Source organism: Pleurodeles waltl, chromosome 2_2 (genome assembly GCF_031143425.1).
Source record: "Pleurodeles waltl isolate 20211129_DDA chromosome 2_2, aPleWal1.hap1.20221129, whole genome shotgun sequence".
NCBI classification, from domain to species: domain Eukaryota; kingdom Metazoa; phylum Chordata; class Amphibia; order Caudata; family Salamandridae; genus Pleurodeles; species Pleurodeles waltl.
The window spans coordinates 328,359,625-328,373,859 of record NC_090439.1 but is presented as its reverse complement, the minus strand read 5'-3'; positions in this window follow the sequence as shown (position 1 = coordinate 328,373,859).

Below are 14,235 nucleotides of genomic sequence, written 5' to 3'. Positions count from 1 at the left end.
TAAACCTTCACCGAGGCCAGCGCAGTATGAAGCATTAGCGGTATGGGAGCTGGTACTGAAGGAGCAACAGGCTTTAAAATATGAAAAGAAAATGAGAAGGGTAGAAAAAACATTGTCTGAAAGAGTGTGGGATGAGGAACAGAAAAGATGTAGAACAGATACATTACATGGGGTTAGATCATTTCCAGCAAGAACAAATGAGGATGAAACTAAAACAAAGAATGGAAAGAAAAAGAATAAGGGTTAATTAGAACAGAACGCAAAAGAGCTGAAAAGGGTCATGTTTAATGATGATGAAATGGAGGAAGATGAAATAGTTAACCAAATTGTTGAAACATATCTTCTGCCAAATATGAGACAGCAAAATATGAATGGATTGAATAGGAGTGGTATAGGAGTGGTATGAGTAATATAATTCTTACTGCACCTTTGTTTTTGGAATCAGCAAGAAGTGACCTGAGTCATGAAAGAGTTCAGATGCAGAGTAGTTTTAATGAATCATTGAGTAACAGACAACAGTTCAAAATGAACATTCCTGAGATCCAGCCAGAGATCCAGCCAGTGAGAACGACTGCAAATATAGTACTGTCACAGGGTCGACAAGGGACAAAGATAAGACAACCTGTACATCTACAGATTCCACAGATGCAGAGCATGAGTGCAGGACAAACCCCGGGAGCTGGAATACTGATGAATCCAGATGCAATTACTGTACCTATTACGATGGGTCCAGTAACTCCATTATATCTTCGTGTAGACAATAGTGGAGAGAATTCATTGATGAATGTGCAGAATACACAGGGATAGAGTTTAAATAAGATTAATTCTTTGATAGATTGGTCACCTGTCAAGACATCGGGAACAATGGCCCAACAACCAAGTACGAGTTCAGGACAAGGATGAGGAGCAGGTGCACAAGCTAGTGGACTATCACTGAAAGGTTTGTCTGCACAAGAAATAACAGAATGGTTGGAGGATTTAAACAACACAAAACAACAGGGAAGGAAAGAAAAAGAGGAAGAAATGATAATCAGAGTGAGATTAAACATAGAAGGAAGCAAGCTCCTGGAGGGAACAATGGGGGTGAACAGACTTGACTCTTATACTGAAGGCCAGTTGAGATACCTATGTAAATTCATTACAAAAGAAGCAAACAGAGTTTATCAACAGTTACAAGATGTAGAAGATGATTATGACATTGATTTGACAAAGATGAAAACATTGAAAAGTAGTTATAGGTTGAGTTTGGAGGAAGAAGACTTTGTTCACATGAAATCTGCAGGGATCAGAACACATCTCAAGGAGTTACTTGCGAAGGTGTAGGTTTGGAGGGCGTTGGATAAATGGGAGAGTAAATGGGACAGAAAAAGAGAAAGACCAAAGAAAGATGATGGGACACAGGCAGGAGATGCAGTAAAAATGTTATCAATGAGAGAAACGCCAGGAGGGAATTTTATACATGTACCCTAGAATAGAAGTGATATCATAAGTTTTACAAATGATTACCCGAGACTGAGAGTGAAGCCAATGGAGTGGTATCAGCAGACAGTTAGGTTTGTGAAACTTTCAAAGTGTTTATGGGAAGAATTGAATACTCTTTTTGACATTGTGCTGCCGGCAGATTTGTGGGTCAAATGTAAAAGGAGTGTCGATTGGCCAACAAGTGAACCACAGAGAGATTTCAAAACAGGTGCGCCATCTCCTGAAGTAATGAAATATTACTATAAAGTCATTGAATTACTGAAAACAAGAGTTTTGCCGAAAAGTGTTGATTGGCAGCGCATAGATAGAACTACACAGGAGGAAAAGGAGTCTGTTCATGTGTATTATGAGAGATTGGTGAAAGCATTCAAATAATTTAGTGGTGCAGAAACTATTGAAAAGAAAACATGAATCATTTGGTGTACTGATTTGTTGATAGGTGGAAACCAGAAGTGAGTCAAATGATCAAGAATCATTTGATATGTTGGCAAGCAAAGCTGATTGATGACGTTTTGCAGTATGCTAAATACTGTAGTGATGAAATTGAATTGAAGCAGAGGAAGTTGAAAGAAAAGGCAATGGTGATGCAGATTGAGTCAGGGAAATTTCCAACAGTTATCACAAGAAAATAGTTTGTTTCCGAATCAAGGTTGTGGTAGAGGTGGAATGATGATTCCAGTACTTAATAGAAATATGGATTTGAGTTCAGTGGTGATGAAGGATGAGCAGCAGCGGCTAAAAGAGTTACTGTGTCACATTTGCGGATTGCTGGGACATTAGAAAAGGCAGTGTCCAACGTTGAGTCAGGGAGGAATGGTTCAGCAAACAAATGGTGTCAGTTTATTTCAAAGCATGAGAGGACCTATATTGGCAGGACAAAATCGGAATTTCCAGAATAATATGCAAGGTTTTCAGCCTTTACAGCCAGTATAACAAATGCGAAATTTACAACCTCAGGTACAGCAAGTACAGATGCCACAAATGTAACAAATGCAGCCACAGGTGCAGATGGTGTCTGTAAGGCAAATGCAAATACCGAGACAGATTCAAATGATACAGAGCCCAATGGAACAGCAACAGGTTATGCTTTCGTAGGTGGTCACGAATCAGAGTAAAAACAAAAGTGTAAACCCGGTTGAACAATTTCCCTTGCAAAGTGAGAGTGAAATTAATGCTGAATGGCCGTTGAGTAGTTTGGATGAGGAGAGGTTTATGATGAGTGCATCATTAGACGTGGATCTGAGAGGTCCTTATGTGCAAGGTGAAGTGCATGTCCATGAGGTTAGTTTCTTGGTCGACACAGGAGCGACAAGTTCAACAATAAGGACAAAAGAGGTATCAGATATACCCGTTTCTGAGAAGATAGTAGATGTTGCAAATAAACAATTGGTTAATGCCCTTACAGAACCAGTTCTTGCGAAAATTGGTAATTTTCAAGACTATCATAGTTTTGTTGTTTGGGACTCCAGTCCAGTATCACTGTTGGAAACACATTTGCTGTGCAAGATAAATTGTTCAATTATGTGTTGCAGTAAGGGAATGACAATGGAGACCATTAGTGTTGATGAGGAAGATTTGTCTTTTGATGAAGGAAAAAGTATGAAAGGTTGTGAACTAGCCTTGTTGAATGTGAAGGATGACCAGGAAGTAGACGAAGAAGAGACTAATGAAGAACACAATTTATAAGCTCTAATCCGTTTCTTTCCAGTGTTTGAAAACAAAGATTTGCCGAATGATTTGAAGGAAAGGGTTAAACCGAAGGTTTGGGATTTTTCAGGAAAAGACATTGGTCTGATTTAAGGAGTTGAGGGAGTCAAAGTAACTGTGAAAGAGAATGTGGTGTTTCCACAATCAGCTCAATACCCGATGACAAATGAAATAAGAGAAGGAATAAGACCACTCATAGAACAGTTATTGCATCACGGAGTTTTGAAAGAAGTGATGAGCAGTCCATCTAATTCACCAATAATGGGTTTGAAAAAGCCAAATGGCAAAATACGTTTGGTTCAGGATTTAAGGAAAATAAATGACATTGTGGTGAAGTGTTGTCCAGTGGTACAATATCCAGCAGTGATAATGTTTCAGATTCCATGTGATGGAGAATGGTTCACAGTCATTGATTTGTGTCAAGCATTCTTTTCGGTGCCTCTTCATGTGGACAGCAGATATCTCTTTTATTTCAAGTTCCTGACTAGAGTCTACTGTCGGTGCAGGATTCCTCAAGGGTTTTCAGAATCATCATCGATTTTTAATCAAATTTTGAAAAATAATTTGGAGTCGCTGGTGATGACTTATCCGTCGACTTTATTAAAGTACATTGATGATTTGTTAATAGCTTCAAAAACAAACGAAGGCTAAAGGGGGGATACAATTGCATTGTTGAATTTTCTGGGAGACAATGGTCATAAAGTTGTTCCAGCCAAGTTGCAGTACTGTCAGCAAGAGGTGAAATATTTGGGACATTTGATTGAGAAAGGGTCCAAGAGAACTTCCAAAGACAGAGTGGCAGCAATAATGAAAATGAAAATGCCAAATTCACAAAAAGAGTTGGGGAAGTTTTTGGGAATAGTAGGTTATTGTCGACAGAGGATCCTGAATTTTCCAGCGGTTTCAAAGCCATTGCAAAGATTGACACATAAGGATGTTTCAAATCCTATAATGATGAATGAAGAGTGTGTGAAAGCTTTTACTGAGCCGAGGGAGAGTTTGTGTCAAGCACCATCTTTAGTTATGCCTGACTACATGAAACCATTCTTATTGTTTTGTCATGAAAGAGATGGATGTCCTTTGTCTGTCTTGACACAAAAACATGGTGGTGTCAATCGCCCAGTGGCATATTTTTCAGCTACTTTGGATAATGTTGCAGCAGTCCTACCCGGATGTGTGCAAGCAGTCACAGCAGTTGAGCAGAGCATAGCTCTAAGTGAAAATATTGTGATGGGTTATGCTATGACAGTGATGGTACCTCCTTCGATAGAGATTTTATTAACATGATCAAAGACACAATACCTGACCAATGCAAGATTGACTCATTATGAAACAGGTATTCTTGGGAAAATAAAGGGTGCACAGCGCTTACCCCGGTAACTCTATTACCAAATGAGGGTGAGGATCTGTCTATCATAGATGATGTTGAACATGATTGTTTGGAAGTGACAGAATTATGTACCAAACCAAGAGATGACATCAAAGACACCTGTTTAGAAGACAATGATCAAATTATTTTTGTTGATGGTTCTTGCTTACGAGACAACAGGGGTGCATTAAGAGCATGGTATGCAGTATGTATATTCACAGGTATACTAGAAGCTTCATGGCTTAAGGGAGTAATATCTGCACAAGTCTTGGAGTTGGTGGCTCTTACCAGAGCATGTCAATTATCAGATCAAATGAAAGTGACAATCTACACTGATAGTCAATACAGATTTGGTATTGTTCATTTTGGGCAAACTTGGTCACAGAGGGGGTGAACAAGTGAACTGTGAGAAATGGGGGAAAGAATCCATGATTTGTTACAGCTGTACAAAAACCTGAGAAAGTTGCCGTGGTCAAATGCAGTGCACACCAGAGAGGACAAGACTATGTAACATTGGGAAATGCATATGCAAACCAGGTTGCAAAATGTGCTCTGAATGGAATTCCATTCAGGGGAAATTGGGAATTGATGTCTGAAAATGAAGAAGTGTATGCAAATTTTGCTGGGCAGATAGTGGAGACATTAGACAAGTCGAAAACCATGCAGAACAATGTTTCAGAAGAGGAAATGAGAGATTGGATTAGACCTCAACACATACAAAGGAAGGATGAGATTTGGGTGACAATAGAGGGAAAGTTGGTCTTGCCAAACAGTCTACTGATGCAAATGGCGAGGTACTACCATGATCAAACACATATTGGAAGGGATTCAATGATCAGAATTTTTAAACAATTCTGGTATAATCCAAAATTCAGACAAGGTGCGGAGCCGGTGTGCCATAGGTGCATAATATGCCAGCATATGAATGTCGGCAAAGGAACAGTTGTCAACATGGGTCACATACAGTAGGTATGGCAGGAGGTCCATTCAGTAGAATGCAGAATGATTTCATTGAGATGCCTGCATGTGCTGGTTTGAAATATGTGTTGGTGATTGTGTGCATTTTCAGTCATTGGATTGAGGCTTACCTAACAAGGAGGAATGACAGTCTTACTGTGGTTAAATTGCTTTTGCGAGAACTAATCCCACGTTTTGATTTTCCGGTTTCAATTGAATCAGATAGGGGTACACATTTCAATAATGAGGAGATAAAATTGCTTTTTTCAGCATTAAACATCCAGCAGAGATTGCATTGCAGTTATCGCCCAGAAGCTTCAGGTCTTGTAGAGCAAATGAGTGGAACACTGAAATCACGATTGGCCAAAGTGTGTGCATCAACAAATAAAAAATGGAAAGATGCTTTACCTCTCAATGAGAAGTACTCCTGACAAAAAGACTGGGTTATCTCCACATGAAATATTGATGGGCAGAGAAATTAGATTGCCAGAAATACCTGCAAATGCACCTGTGAATATTACAGATGATATAGTGCTATATTACTGCAAAAGCCTGGCTGATGTGGTGCAGTCTTTTTCTCATCAGGTGGAAGTTGCAACAGTTCAACAAACTTAAGGTCAAGGACATTGGGGGTCATTCTGACCCTGGCGGTCAGTGTTAAAGCGGCGGCCAACCCGCCAACAGGCTGGCGGTCCGAAAAATGGAATTCTGACCCTGGCGGGAACCGCCAACACAGGCTGCCGCTTTACCACTCCGACCGCCACGGCGGCACAAACAAACAGCGCAGCGGTCTCCGCCAACAGCCAGGCGGCAGACAATGTACCGCCCACCCTATCACCACTCACCAATCCGCCACCTTTTCCGGGGCGGGAGCCCCGCCGATAAAAACACGGCGGAAACAGACATTTCCAATGGAAAACGCTCACCTCGACACACTCCACGCGGAATCGGGACAGCATGGAACCGGAACTCCACATCCTCCCAGCCATTGCCTTCCTGCTCTACTTCCAGGATCACGAACGTCGCCGCAGACGACAACGGTGAGTACTGCACCTACGACACAGGGGAGGGGGAGGAGGAAAGCTCACGGGCACACACATACGCCACACACCCACCCCCACCCTCACCCCCACCGAAATACCTACACACCAATGCAGATTAAAAAGTCAGAGTGACACCCCCAAGCCCACAAAACAAAAAAGCAAAGAAAAAAGGCAATGATTGTAAAAATATAACTATATTACAGCAAGAATTAAGTATAGCGAACTTAGCAATATATAAAGAATTATTACACATCTAGAACTATATATATATACAAGTAGCAAAAGTCCGGCACAGTTTTGCAAAGTTCAAATGTCCGTGGGCCAATGTGCAGCAACACATGGGCAAAGCCCACACACGAGATCGAGTCCATTGGAGAGAACACTGCTGGGGCATCACAAAAATCAAATACTGGCACCTCAGGGGGAAGGGAAGGGGGGGCACCTCAGCCACATGAGTCCACGACGCCAGATCCACGAAGGGCCTCCATGCCCACTGTGCCATCCTGGGGAGTGCAAAGCCACAGTCTATCAAGTCTCTACAGTGGGTGGATTGCCCACTGTGCCATCCTGGGGAGTGCAAAGCCACAGTCTCTCAAGTCTCTACAGTGGGTGGATTGCCCACTGTGCCATCCTGGGGGGTGCAAAGCCACAGTCCATCAGGTGGATTACAGAGTCCACTGGTCATGGAGGAGGCATGGTGGGCAGAGTGCCTCGTGAAGCCCTGCCCGACACAGAACCGGGCCTGCCAATGGGCCAGCGGTGCTTGACAGGAGGGCCCAGCGGAGCGGTGCTTGAGATGAGGGCCCAGCGGAGCGGTGCTTGACAGGAGGGCCCAGCTGAGCGGTGCTTGAGATGAGGGCCCAGCGGAGCGGTGCTTGACAGGAGGGCCCAGCGGAGCGGTGCTTGACAGGAGGGCCCAGCGGAGCGGTGCTTGACAGGAGGGCCCAGCGGAGCGGTGCTTGACAGGAGGGCCCAGTGGAGTGGTGCTTGACAGGAGGGCCCAGCGGAGTGGTGCTTGAGATGAGGGCCCAGCGGAGCGGTGCTTGACAGGAGGGCCCAGCGGAGCGGTGCTTGAGATGAGGGCCCAGCGGAGCGGTGCTTGACAGGAGGGCCCAGCGGAGCGGTGCTTGACAGGAGGGCCCAGCGGAGCGGTGCTTGACAGGAGGGCCCAGCGGAGTGGTGCTTGACAGGAGGGCCCAGTGGAGTGGTGCTTGACAGGAGGGCCCAGCGGAGCGCTGCTTGACAGGAGGGCCCAGCGGAGCGCTGCTTGACAGGAGGGCCCTGGTCAGCGGTGCCTGTCTTGGCGGGGCCCTGTTCAGCGGTGCTTCTCACGGCGGGGCCCTGTTCAGCGGTGCCTGTCTTGGCGGGGCCCTGTTCAGCGGTGCTTCTCACGGCGGGGCCCTGTTCAGCGGTGCTCCTCATGGCGGGGCCCTGTTCAGCGGTGCTCCTCACGGCGGGGCCCTGTTCAGCGGTGCCTGTCTTGGCGGGGCCCTGTTCAGCGGTGCTTCTCACGGCGGGGCCCTGTTCAGCGGTGCTCTTCACAGCGGGGCCCTGTTCAGCAGTGCTCCTCACGGCGGGGCCCTGTTCAGCGGTGCCTGTCTTGGCGGGGCCCTGTTCAGCGGTGCTTCTCACAGCGGGGCCCTGTTCAGTGGTTCTCCTCACGGCGGGGCCCTGTTCAGCGGTGCCTGTCTTGGCGGGGCCCTGTTCAGCGGTGCCTGTCTTGGCGGGGCCCTGTTCAGCGGTGCTTCTCACGGCGGGCCCTGTTCAGCGGTGCCTGTCTTGGCGGGGCCCTGTTCAGCAGTGCTCCTCACGGCGGGGGCCTGTTCAGCGGTGCCTTTCTTGGCGGGGCCCTGTTCAGCGGTGCTTCTCACGGCAGGGCCCTGTTCAGCGGTGCCTGTCTTGTGTTTCGAGTGAACCACACCTGGCCAATACTTCCTGCTCAGTCAGCATCGGACCTTTCTGTTGCGGGGCCCTCCTGTGATGGAGTCCTGGGGCCCTGGGTCTCCTCCGATACCCCCGGAATGGGGCTGGTGGGGCCCTCATGGCCAGGTCGGCTGCTCCTTGCCTTTTGCGCTTTGCTGCCCTTGCCCTCCTTGGCAGACTCTCTGTGGCCCTTGGCTCCCTTACCCGATGTGGCAGGTGACGGTGCAAGGCTACCCTCCTTGGGGGCAGGCGTATCAGGCCTGTCGCGCCTGCCCTTCAGTTTTTTGCTCCTCTTCCTAGGGGGGGGGGGGCTGGCTGTGCCTTTGCTGCTGGCCGATGTCCCTGCACAAGGAAAGGGCGGACTCCAAAAACCAGCCACGACGTTCTTGGGAGTTGCTGGGCTGGTGGTTGCTGAGGTGTTTTTGGAACTCTTACGAGATGGAGGGGGTGGGTCAGGTGAGGAAAAGAGGTCCAGTTTATAGAGGATTCGTTTTTTAGGAGCCATGGGAAGGGTAGCTGGAGTGGGTATGGGAGTGGAGGAAGAGGATGTGGTTGTAGGAGAGTCAAGTCTGGTGTCTTTGGGTGCAGGTGCTTGGGCTGGAGGCTGACGTGAGGTGGATGGCTGTTGGTTGGGTGCCTGCCTGCGTTTGTGTGGTTTGGAAGCGGGGGTGGCAGACACACTGGGAGAGGACACAGGGGACGTGTACATGGCAGTGGGGGTGGTGACTGCACGTGTGCGGACTGGTGTGGAGGGTGTGCTGGTGATGGGTGTACTGGCTGATGGTGGTGTGCATGCAGGTGTGAGTGTAGACGTCACAGGTATGGAGGAGGGAGACGAGGAGGTGGGGGACACTGAGGAGGTAGTGGCTGTTGGCATGTCTGCATCTGTATGTTGCTTGTGTGAATGCTTGTGTGTTCTGTGGTGCTTATGTCTGGATGAGCTTCCCTTGGGTGTTGAGGTGTGTGCAGGCTGGTCTGTAGGTGTGGATGGGATAGGCAGAGGAACAGGGGAGTGGGACTGGGTGGAGGGAGTTAGAAGAGGGAGGCTGGAGACAGGGACAATCGCTGCCGTCAGTGCTGAGGCCAGAGCGTTGAACGATCGCTGCTGGGCAGCCTGACCTGAATGAAGGCCCTCCAGGTATGCATTGCTTTGATGAACCTCCCTCTCCACACCCTGGATGGCATTCAAAAGGGTAGACTGCCCAACAATGATGGTCCTCAGGAGGTCAATGACCTCCTCACTGAGGGCAGCAGGGGTGACTGGGGCAGGGCCTGAGGTGCCTGGGGTGAAGGAGATGGCCGCCTTCCTGGCCGTGCGGGCACAGGCCGATGACCGAGGGGTTGCTGGGAGGGCAGAGCTGGTGCGCTGGGTGGCGGCTGTACCTGTAGTATCGGTGGGCACGGATGTTGCCGCCACCGCAAGGGAGCTCCCATCCGAGGACGTGTCGGAGTCACTGACGTCTGCACGGGTCCCCAAGGTGGAGCCCCCCTCGCCCTCCGTCTCACTGGTCATGTCGGAGTCCGTTGCATGGCCCTCCGGGGCCATGTGAGATGCAGCTCCCTCTTGCGCCGATGCCACTTCTCCTCCGCCTGATGATGCTAATGCACACATTCACAGAAAAACAAAGAAAATTGGGAGGGGGTGGAGAAATAAAGAGAAGATGAGTGCATGCATTGGGGACACCGTTGGCGGAGAGGACGGACACAGAAGCCCCCTGCACTACGCTGCGCACTTGGGGTACACTACTCATTCCCTGGGACATGCCCTACAAGCCTATGGGCGACAACTGCCCACACAGAATACACAGGTCCATGAATAGCGTTACTAGGCACCCTACAGAGGTGGGGGGCGGGGGCACAGGACCATACCTCACGGAGGGGCCTAGCCTACAGAAATCGCCCTGGCCTAGGGATACCCACAGCCCTCCTCCCCCACCCAGGCACCTCCACTGCGCAAAAATATAGCTGAATGTGCTGGTACTCACCCCCTTGTGTCTGCTGTGATGTCCTCAAGCGCCCATCTAAATCGGGGTAGGCCACCGCTAGGATCCGGGACATCAGGGGGGTCAAGGCACGACTGGCACCCCTCCTAGGTTGGGAGGCCATCCCCAGCAGAGCCTCGGCGGTCTTCCTGCTCCCGCGGCGGATGTCCTCCCACCTCTTGCGGCAGTGGGTGCCCCGTCTGTTGTGGACCCCCAGGGCCCGGACGTCCTTGGCGATGGCACGCCAAATATCGATCTTCTGATGGGCGCTGGCCTATGTGACATGTACAGGGGGGGAAAAGAAACATCATCACTTTTCTGCATGCTCAATGTGAGTGGCCCCCTCCCCAAACTTGCCATGTGGCACATGCTCTCATCTGTCGTGCCATGCATTCGTAATTCGCTCCCCTCCCCTCCCCTCCATCGTACATCCACCCCACTCATCACAGGCATTGCCCACTATGCATTGGCCCCCGTGTACTCACCTGTTGGTCTGGAGGACCGTAGAGTAGCGCATACTGTGGGAGGACCCCGTCCACGAGCTTCTCCAACTCTTCGGAACTGACGGCGGGGGCCCTTTCCCCAGTCGCAGCAGCCATTGTCACTTCCAGACCGAGGTCACAGCAGCACTTGCAGTATAGGTCCTCTCCTGTGGATGCTCAGGTCTCGTGTGATTAAGCAGAGAGAAAATGGCGGTCACGCCCGCGGCGGTGCGTACCGCGGCGTTGCGTCACGCGACCGCCGGCGCACATCGTCATTGGCTCCTGAAACCCATAGGGTTCAATGTTAACCAATGCTGCTTTGCGCCGCGGTCTTCGACCGCCTACCGCCACGGCGTGCCACGCCAGCGCAATGACCTCACTTCACATTGTCACACTTCACAGGTCAGGCAGCCGCCATTTCAAGGGCCCACATGGCTTAATTCCTACTGCGTCACACATGGCTAGGCCTTGCATCGACACTCATACAAGCTATTCAATCCAGAGAGATTTGTGTACTGTGCAGGCTGTGGGAACTTACCTGTGGGTTGATTGACTCTGTGCTCCATGTTGTCCTTCCTAGGCACCGTCCGCAGGGACTTGGCGAGGAGACAGAGGAATGTTCCCATGTACAGACCGCTGGTGGACCTGTCGACAATGGAAGAACGACATGTCATACTCACCTACAGACTCAACAGTGCCACTATACAGGAACTGTGTGCCCAGCTGGAGCCAGACCTGATGTCACCCATCCGCCAACCCACAGGGATTCCACCTCTAGTGCAGGTGCTGTCAGTACTCCATTTTTTGGCTAGTGGATCATTTCAAACTACAGTGGCCATTTCATCTGGGATGTCTCAGCCTATGTTTTCAAGGGTATTGTCCAGAGTGTTGTCTGCCCTGATGAAATACATGCGGAGCTACATCATTTTCCCTGAGGTGGGTGACTTGCCTACAGTGAAGGGTGATTTCTATGCCCTTGGACACATTCCCAATATCATTGGTGCCATTGATAGTACCCATGTGGCTTTGGTCCCCCCAAAAGACAATGAACAGGTGTACAGGACCCGAAAAAGTTATCATTCCATGAATGTCCAGGTGGTCTGTTTGGCTGACCAGTACATCTCCCATGTAAATGCCAAGTTCCCAGGGTCAGTGCATGATGCGTACGTCATGCGAAATAGCAGCATCCCTTATGTGATGGAACAGCTACAGAGACAGCGTGTGTGGCTAATTGGTGACTCTGGTTACCCCAACCTGCCTTGGCTATTGACCCCAGTGAGGAATCCCAGGACAAGGGCAGAGGAACGGTACAATGAGGCCCATGGGCGTACTAGGAGGATGATCGAGCGGACCTTCGGCCTCCTGAAGGCCAGGTTTAGGTGCCTGCATATGACAGGTGGATCCCTAATGTACTCACCAAAGAAGGTGTGTCATATCATCGTGGCCTGCTGCATGCTTCACAACCTGGCTTTGTGACGCCAGGTGCCTTTCCTGCAGGAGGATGGTCCAGATGGTGGTGTTGTGGCCGCTGTGGAGCCTGCGGAGAGTGAAGGGGAGGAAGACGAAGAGGACGACACAGACAACAGGGACAGAGTGATACTGCAGTATTTCCAGTAACACACAGGTAAGAATCTACTCCTGCATTTTATTATATCTGTAACAGTACTGGCTCTCTACTGTCTGACCTTTCACCCCAATGTATGGTAACTTAGTTGTGAATTTGCCTTCCTATTTCAGTGATCTGGTCCCCACGGAGTGCCCTCTGGTTTATTTCCCCATGGACTACCGCTGTGTGACACTGGTATGTTGTCATCACAATGTATTTGGAAATTTTTGGTTGGTTATATCGAATACATTTGGTTTACAAAAATAAATAGCAGACTCCAGATGGTTTTTGTGCAATAATTGTGTTTATTGAAGTGCAAAAATTGGTGTATAGTTCAAAAAGGGTGATGGGTGATGGTGGAGGCATGTCCATGGCAGAGTCCAGACTCATGTTCTCACAGGTGCATTGTCCATATGCCTGTGGAAGGTGGAGCAGGGGCAGTTCAAGGTTGGACAGGGTGAACAAGTGGGACAGTGGGATGACATCCGGGGGGATCCGTGCATGGCGGGGGTCTTGACATCCTACTCTGTCTTCTTCCTCGATCTCAGGCCTTTCTTGCGGGTGGTTCATGTTCTGCAGGGGGTGGGGTCCGGGTGGCCCGTTGCTGTTGTGTCGGGGCCTCCTGACCACTAGCGCCGGCGGAGGTGGCGGGCTGTTCTTCCTCCATGCTAGTGGCAGGGGCCCTTTGGGGGGCCACATGGTCCCGCAATGTGGTGACAATCTGGTTGAGTGCCACCACGATTGTACCCATTGCGGAACTGATGCTGCACAGTTCTTCCCGGAACCCCATGTACTGGCCCTCCTGCATGGCCTGGATCTCCTGGAACCTGTCCAGGACCGTCGCCATCGTCTCTTGGAAGTGGTGGTACGCTCCCATGATGGTGGTGAGGGCCTCTTGAACAGTGGGTCCCCTAGGCCTGTCCTCCCTCTGTCGCACAGCAGCCCTCCCAGTTCCCCTTTGTTCCTGGGCCTCTGTCCCCTGGACGGTGTGCCCACTACCACTGCCCCCAGGTCCCTGTTGTTGTTGGGGTGGTGGGTTGCCCTGGGTGCCCTGTAGTGGTAGACACACCGCTGCTTGACCTGTCCTCGAGACAGAGGCATGGGCCCGCTGGGTGGGTGCTGTGCTGGGGTTTCCAGAGGGGGGTAGGTCTGCTGGGGCCTGTGGCTGCCTGAGGGGAACCGACTGTCTAGAGGTCCCCGATGGTCCGGGCTGGTCATCAGGTTCTATGTCGACAGAGCTGCTGTCATCACTGGGGGCCTGTTCTGGGGGTGGGATGGACATTTCTGGACCCTCCGGGCCGGTGTGTTGGCGTTCGGGCCCTGCAGGGGTAAAAGAGTATGGTTATTGCTTCTGTGTGTGCCATGGCATGCGATTTGTGGGTGCCCTTGTCCCCCAGTGCTGGCATTCCCTTGTGGGAGGAGTTGTGAGGGTGGTTTGGGGGGGGGATGGGTATGTGCAGTGGTCATGCTTAGGTGATGGGTGTCCATGGTTTGTGTTGGCATTCAGGGGTTGGTGTTGGTTTGGGTGGGTTGTGCTGGTGAGACATTAGCAGGGACGATATGTGCTGGGGGGTTGGGGGTGAGGGTGGGGGTGTGGGTTGGCATGCTGGTGGTTGGGGGGGGTGAAGTAGTTGAGATTAGACTTACCAGAGTCCATTCCTCCGCCTACTCCAGCGAGGCCCTC